This window comes from Sarcophilus harrisii, chromosome 2 (genome assembly GCF_902635505.1).
Source record: "Sarcophilus harrisii chromosome 2, mSarHar1.11, whole genome shotgun sequence".
In the NCBI taxonomy this organism is placed as follows: Eukaryota; Metazoa; Chordata; class Mammalia; order Dasyuromorphia; family Dasyuridae; genus Sarcophilus; species Sarcophilus harrisii.
This window is the reverse complement of record NC_045427.1, coordinates 363,258,431-363,267,131: the sequence shown is the minus strand read 5'-3', so window position 1 is coordinate 363,267,131 and position 8,701 is coordinate 363,258,431. Positions and strand designations below refer to the sequence as shown.

Here is an 8,701-nt window from a genome sequence, read left to right as displayed (position 1 = left end):
ATGACTTTTCTGCTTTTCAACTATGCTATGCTTATTTTATCATTTTTATCTTTCATCTCACATACTTTACATATAACAAGCTTGTGGACCACTAAAACTCACAAACAAATCCTCCTCTAATCTTTTTTTAGAAGAATTTCTATATAGCTCCCAACTTTGCATTTTGCAAAGTATAATATGAAGAAAGTTATTCTCGGAGAGAAATGTGGAACATCAAAGAGTAAGATTACAAGCCTCTGTAAGAGGCTTCTTGTAGTTTCCCCATGATAATATCCCAAAGGTTCACTCTCATACCGCAAGGGCCACAGATATTTTGCCATCCCAAGCGTCTGATAGGACAAAGAATAGACATTAAGTATTGAAGGAGGAGTAGAATAACGTTGGATTTACAGAAAGGAAAGGATTTATGGAAAGAAGCTTACTTACAGCAAGAACATCATAGAAAGATGAGCAAAGTAACTGAAATAGATATATAGAAGCAGATTGAAGGAGGGAAATGAGTGAACATCTAAAAAAATGAGTGAACTTAATGAACAAGTAATTTAATATAAAGAGATACAAAATGAGGAAGGCAAAAGTATTACATCAAATTCAACAAGTCTCCTGAAGTGACAGTGGAGTAACTCCAAAAATCTCTCGAATGGTTCAGAAAAGTAAAGAAGTAAGTGAAGCTATCAAAGAAACAAAAAGAAAAAAATGGGGTTCTCAAGGAAGAAATCAACAGAAAAAGGAAGTAACAGAGACAATCTCCAAAATGATAGTTTGAAAATGAAAATGACAGAATCAGAATCAAAAAAAGAAATTTCAGAGGCAGAAGGAAAATTAATTAAACAAAATCAGATAACAAATGACAACAAAATAACAATGCTGAATGTTGATAGGATGTAAGGATAATAGAAGTATTATAAGTCTTGCCCAATAAAAGCATCATAAAAAGAAAACCTCAATACCATAATTCAGGATATTATGTAGGAACATTCTACAAAAATAATGGAAACAGATGGCAATGTCAGTTCAAGATTATGCAGAATAAAATAGAAAGTCCATATTCAACTCACCAGTAGACATTGTATCTAATCTTTTGAATTATAACATAAAACAATAAACTTTGCAGGAAAGAAGGAAGAAACCTTGGAACAATCTAAAGTATCCATCAGAATATTGCAGGATTACTCTATTTACAAAAAAATCAAAAGGAAAAAAAGTTCTTGAAAGTACAAAAGACCAATTATAATTCCCAAAATAGTATACTAAACAAAAATTAGACTAAATATCAAATAAAATATTGGAACATTCAACAAGAGGAAAGGATTTTTGCCATTCTTTCAAAAAAATTCATAGATGATCAGGATATTCAACAGACAAACTGAACAAGCAGAAGAAAGTTAATTTTTTCACATAGTAGCAAAAGATTGAGAAATCAAATATGCATACTCCAGGTAAGGCTGGCCAAGGCTGGCAATGCAGGTAAAATAGTTTTTCTATTTGATGTTGATTTTTTCAAGAAAAAAAAAATTCATACCTTGAGAGAAATGAAAAGACAGAGGACCTCTAGAGACTAATGAATCTAAAGAATTAATGGAAAAATTAAGAAAATAAAAGGAAGAAAAATTAATATTTGGGAAAAAATTTCATTCCTTTATTAGTAAATTTTAAAAATTAGATTGTATAATAATAAAGAGGAATTCTTCCAGAAAGGACAATGTGGGACATGGACTCAGAAGACTCAGCAAAAGTTAAGAGAAGAGGTAGATACAAATCTTTCAATTTCTCCCCCTCTTCTTAAAGATTAAGGACAGAATACTTAAAACAGATCATAGGGTAAAGATAATCTGATAATATAATGACATAATCCCATTTGATCACTATTTGGGTCCTGATTGATTCAGATTGAATGTAAATAGCAGTCATTTTTGCTTTGGCCAGAAACCTGAGAGTCTTCCCCTCCAAGATTCATTCATTTATTCATTTAGAATTTTTTTTGGGGGGGGAACTAGGTGAAAGAGGAGATTCTTTGCCTCACTTGCTACCTAGCCTTAATTACTGAATGCATGTGGCCTCAGTCAAACTGAGACCTGCTAAAGACCTTAGCTTAAAAAGACCAAGATCTCCCATTTCATCAGGGCCATCTCCAGTCTCATCTTGATCTATATTTTGTCACTAAATCCAGATGGCTCTGGAGGGGAAAGTGAGGCAGGTGACCTTGCACAGCATCCTTTCACTCAAATTCAATTCACTTGCATGTCATGATCCTCTTACATATCAAAGGACAAACAACAAACCCATATAGGTAAGAGGAAGTAAGAGGTGAGATGTGAAACAAACTTCTGAAGAGAGCAGGTTGTACACCTTAGGACATGATCTTCTCCAATATGAAGCTCTACATCTTGAAAAAATGAGGAAAAAATAAAAACAAGATCAGATTCCGTGGACATAGATTATATCACCCCAATGTCTAATGCCCAATTTCTGGGAGTAGATATTTTGGGGGTTACTCATTCTTCCCAGGTCTAGGAACTGACTGTGCTTCCTGCTTTAAAGCATTTTCATAGCATCAATCATAGAGATTCATAGCTGAGACTTAAGCATACTATGATCCACTTAGATGAATCCTTTATCAATCAGTAAGGAGAAGAAGCTATATAGCTCTTCAGACCTGATAGACTTTTATTTCTATAAGGGAAGTTGTTGAGTTTTTTTTTTTTTTGTTTGTTTGTTTGTTTGTTTGTTTTTAGTCTATCTTAGAACATTCTTGAAGAATAGAACCTGGAAAGTTTGTGTATTTGATAAGTGGTTATATTTAGTAAAAGTTTTAGTTTGTTAGTTCTATTTCATGGATTCATATTTCCAGATCCTGACCTCACATAGGGGACTTTGGCCTGATCTTAGCCATTTAGCCTGATAGACAACAGTTTAGTTAGACTGATGCTGAGCTCATTGTTTCTCGATGATGAGATAATGAAGGGTGGTATACTCTGATTAGGTGACTTACACTGCTCCCTCTCATTCAATAGTGCAGAAATTGTGGGTTGTGTGAAATAAATTCCATAAATAGGAGAGTTTACAGCCCCTAAAAACTTAGAAGGTTTGGTCAACTAAGTCTGTTAATGGAAGGAGCAGGGGACAAAATCACCATCTGTTTCACCATTCTTTCATCATTGCTAATTGATATAAGAAGCTGACTGATGAATTGATTGGAGAGAAGTTGAGTGAGACCTCATTAGCTTTGCCTGTACAGATGGTGTAGTGCTTATTAGTGGACCTTGTTATTGCACAATTGAAGGAGAAAGGGAAAGAGTTATAGGGGTGGGGATGGGAATGGTCATTTGCTCACCCCAATCTGATTTGTTGCCCCCCCAAAAAAATTAAAGATATTGGATGGTAGGTTCTGTAAGAGAACAGGAGCCAGAGAAGATGAATTCCTCTATATCAAGTGCTCCCATTTATCTTATTGCAGTACCTCTCTTCTACCCATAGGAACCTAGAGAGTATATGATTGATATAGGATTAGCTTTCTTGATATTAAACAGATCCCATTGAAGTTGCTCTTTCAGTGGCCTTCCCTAAAAGGAAAAAAGGAAAAAGAAATAAGTAGCCTTATGTAGACAGAAATTATTTGTCTTCTAAATCTGGTTTCTAAAACAGAGTTGAAAAGAACAATATTGATAGCAATTCCATTAGCACTCTGGTTAGGAAAACTAAGAAAAGAGGAAGGATGGTGTGATAAGACCTTTAGTCCTGGTAACTTTATCAGCTCACCTTTATCAGAATTTAGAAGAATCTCCTCAAACCCATTCAGTTTTTACTTTCAGAATAATGAAGAATTGTTGGCCTTAATGACAGGGTAACTGTTTATTGAATGGGAAATGGAGTTTATACCTTTAGGGATCTCTTGGACACAGGCTGATTGTTATCCCTGGGGATCCAACCAAGGTGAGACATGAAACTTCTATGAATTGAATAAGTTTAAGGAGAACTACCGTATGAGGAACAAAGATCATGATCTGAATAACAGTGGAAGGATAGTCAGAAATATGTGCCCTTATCTTAGTCAAAGATCAGCCTTATATAGATTGAATGAATATGGATTTGTGAGGGTTGGTTCTAGTTCAAACTATTTTTTGGTCAGCTTGTCCCACAATATTGGAAGACCTTTTATTCATTAAGACCATTCCACATTATTAACTTCAAGAATCATAACCCTAAGGAAATGGTTGTGATTTTCAACATCAAAGTCGACACTTTAAGATGATGAGTCAGGGCCAGGATGAGTTAGCTAAAGTCCATACTTTGATGAAATGCTTACTGAATTCCCTGAGCTTCTTCCAGCCCTTTGAATGGCTCTTTTTCAGGATCACTTTAGAAGCCCCTACTTCTTAATTTGTAAACAATTCCCTCCCCTGTGAGCATGGCATATGGCATATGGTTCTCCACCAAACTTAGATAGGTTTTAGTGGGTCCTTGGAATTAGAGGACAAGGTGGTCTTCCTGGTAGAATAGGTTTTGGCCTGTCTTATGTAAATTTAGAAAATAACTTATCATTTTTATTGATTCTTTGGATAATCCTGTGGGTCACCAGGTTGTTGGAAGCTAGAAACTCAGTGACTACTAATTAGGACTCTCTGTAGGTAAAGATTAGCAGAATAACCTTGCTAATGTTACTCTTGATGTTGCACTAGAACATTCAAATAAAATATGTTAGTACTTACCAATAATCCTATACTCCTTACACTGAAGGAAATGATATTGTAGATAGACTCCTTTCTTATGACCATCTTTTCTTCATCTTCTTTTATTAAAGGGCCCATCTGTTCTTCTAGCACCTCACAAGACTGAGCCAAATTTCATACTGTCATACATGATTTTATTACTGCAACTTCTAAATGAGAATATTAGAGAATATACACATCTCAGTATCCAATAAAATCTTTGCAAAAATTGGTTACATACTATGACATTGTTTGGGGGAGGAGGGTTGTTAAACTTGACTTATCATCATCAAGAAGCAAAGCTCATTGAGTTCTAAATGAACTTTTAAAATTCTAAATTTATTTGTTTTCTAGACTGACTTCCTTTCAAAAATGACATCTATCTTTAATCATTGTCAGATTTCTAAGTAAATGGTAGAGGAGGGGAAAGGGAAGAAATGAGAGAGTTATTTTTTGTTCTAGAATCTTTTTGATGCTGATCATAGAGATATAGGGATGATTGGTGAGATTAGTATAGTACTTCTCTCTGCAATTCAAATACTGTTTTAGGAATATTTTTTGATCCCTGGTTAGCATTCTGCTTGATAGAGATGGAAAAAGGGGCTCACAACCTTTATCACATATATATGGTTATAATATTGTCACATATTCTGTGACATCAAATCATGCATGCAAAAACATACATACATAGGTTTTTTAAAAGGGAAAATAAAAATAATTAACATTTCATACGAATTTCTAATGTAGCAGGAGTTACAATAATAATCTCAACTAAAGCAGCAACAAAAAAATCACATAGAAAGACAAACTACATTATTCTTGAAGGCTCCATCAATGAAAAAATAACACTATCATATAAGTGTATGTGTGTCTGTATAGATATAGATGCCACAAAATGTCATCTTTCTTAAAAGAAAAACTAGGCAAAAAGCCACTAATAGAGAAACCAAAATAATAGATTTTAATATTCTTCTTTCATAACTACATGAATTCAAAAGTAAGCAAGAAGGAAAATATACAGATGAACAGATTGTTGAAAAAAATTACATGACTTTATTACTGCAATTTCTAAATGAGAATGTTAGAGAATATACATATGTCTCAGTATCCAATAAAACCTTTGCAAAAATTGTTATATATTATGACCTATGTCATAAAACATCAAAAACAGATGAATAAAAATAGAAGCAATAAATGTATTTCTTACAGACTATAATGTAATAAATATTGATTAATAGTGAGAAAAAAGCATATATAAAATAAAAATTAAGTAATAAAATTAAGTAATAATTCAGTAAGCCTGAATACTGATCTGATCAAAGAAAAAATTACAAAAGCAATGATCATGTTAAAGATAAATAAAACAATAAGACAAGATAGAAATATTTCTGCAATTCAATTAAAATAGTTACTGGGAAATTTTATATTTCAAATCTTACATTTCAAATCTACAAATCTAAATAGAAAGAAGAAAAACCAATGACCTAAAAGTACAATTTAAAGACAAGAAAATAAAATAGTTGCAATGGAAACAAGTTTAAAGTGAAATCTCAAAAATTAGCTCATGAAATCAATAAAACATGAGCTAACATGATCAAGAAAAAGAGAAAAAAATCAAATTACGAAAATGAAAAAACAATAATGTGGTAAATTCATGAGTGGAAAAGAAAAGAATTATGCACAAGTATTTGCTTGCAAAACTGAGAATTCAAAGAAAATGGCTGATATTCTACATAAATTTAAAATGCACAAACTGACAGACAGAACAAGAAATAGACCTTGAATCTCAAAAATAAAAAATTGAATAAGCCATATGTGATTGGAACAGGATATACTAACTTCCCTGCCATGTAGACTAATCTAGATTCTCCTCACTCCATACACACTGAAAAGGGAAAAAAAGAAAAAGAAAAGAAACCATCTCTGAGACTTAATTAGTCTAGGAAGCTAAGACCTGAATTACCCATGCCTCCCTAGTCACCTAAGATGTAAAAATGCCAATGATGAAAAGGCAATGATCTTTAGACTTGATAAGGGTGACCCCCTGCCATAGGAATTATCACACCCATATGCTCCATCTGACCCAATAATTTCCATATGGAAAGGGGGGTAGGGAGAAACACACCTATCTGAATCAGTATTATATCCTTGCCAAGTGTCTTTTCCATACCATATTTTGTGATTTTAATTTTTAAAGAGCTTATTTAAAGCTTTTTCATGAGTAGGGAAAGAAATTAAATATCAGATAGTCTACAAGTGGCTCATATTGTTCCAATCCTAGACCTAAACTATCAGACCAGTCTAGAATCAGCCTTGTTCTTACTCAATACATTAAGAGAAAAACTGAAGAAAAAATTCTTAGGCAAGATGAAGTTTAAAAAAAAAAATTAACAAATATTTAAAGAGTAATTAATAACAATGCCATAAAAATTTATTCTTAAAAGTAGACAGACATGGTTCCACTAAACTTTTTGATAGGTATTATTTTACTAAATTTTTATGAGAAAAAATATACTCTTTGTGCCCAATTCAGGGAGAGAAAGCAAAGAATGAGCTCTAAAACAATTTTATCAAAAAATATTTCAAGGAAAATATGGCAATTTTATGTACTATGATTAAGTAATTTTAAAAAAAAAACCTAACTAAGAATTGTAAGTCTTGTAATTTGATCAAAAACATCTTTCTATGCAGTTACCAACAGTAATTGTAAAAAAGAATTTTGTAGCAAATTTCTCTGATAAGACATCATTTCTCAAACATAAAGGGAACTGAGTCAAATTTATAAAAAAAAAAAAAAAAAAGACCCATGACTCAATTGATAAATGATCAAAAGATATAAATTATGCCCAAAGGGCTATAAAATCATGCATATTCTTTGACCCAACAACACCACTACTAGGCATGAATCTCAAAGAGATTTTTTAAAAAGGAAAAGGACCTATTTGTACAAAAATATTTATAGGAGCTCTCCTCTCAGGGCAAAAACATTGAAAAATGAAAGGATGCCCATCAGTTGGGCAATGACTGAATAAATTGTGGTATGTGATTATGATGTAACATTATTGTTCTACAGGAAATGATGAGTAGATTGCTCTCAGAGAAACCTGGAAAGCCCTCCATAAACTCAAGCAAAGTGAAATGTGAAGTGTACAAAGTAATAGCAATACTCTGAGATGATCAAGTGTGAATGACTGCTATTTTGAACAATACAATGATCTACAACTAGTGAAAGACTTATGATGAAAAATCCTATCCATCCCCAGGGAAAGAATTGGTGTGAAGATTTAATACAGATTGAAGAATTTCTTTCTTTCTCTCTCTCTTTTTATTTTATTTTTCTTAAAGGTATTTTTAGGGGGTGATTATATAATAAAAATGTAACTGGGGGAAAATAAAAATATTTAAAAATTTTTCTAAAGAGTAGAATTTGGCATTATCTACAGCAGTAAAAATTTTCTCAGGTAAAACACAAATAAAGGAAAAAGATTCCCTCTCCTCACTGTTTTTAAATACAGTTATGTTTAAGTAAAATAACAATTATATGAGACAACAAATTTAAAAGTATAAGCATTAACAAAGAGGAGACAAAGTTATCTCTATGTGCAGAATAAATAATAATGTATAATACTTAGAAAATCAGTGAAGAAATTAAAAAAGATATAGGATAGCTTCAGTAAAATATGCATGCAAAATAAATCCATAAAAATAATTAGTATATTTACATAGTATTAAAAAACAGGAAGAAATGAAAACATATTCATTTCAGTATTCAGTATTCAAAATAACTATAAAACTCAAAATATGTCTGGAATTAAGCTGCCAAGTTTTATATAAATACTGTAAAATTTCAAAAACCCTTAGTAATAAAGTATTATTGAAACATATTAACTGTTCATGGCAAAGTTATCCAAAACTAATAAAAATAATGGTACTAGCCTAATTTATGGATCTTATTGTTTAGTTATTTTTTTCAGTCATATGCAACTCTTTGT

General features: G+C 32.0%; 1 non-coding gene across 1 annotated transcript; it reads left to right on the top strand.

Annotated features, from left to right (window-relative positions):
• Positions 1 to 5,260: 5,260 nt before the first annotated feature.
• On the top strand, positions 5,261 to 5,384 carry LOC111721062. Its single transcript, XR_002770430.1, has one exon. It is a non-coding gene; the product is annotated as a U6atac minor spliceosomal RNA (small nuclear RNA).
• The last annotated feature ends 3,317 nt before the right edge of the window (positions 5,385 to 8,701 follow it).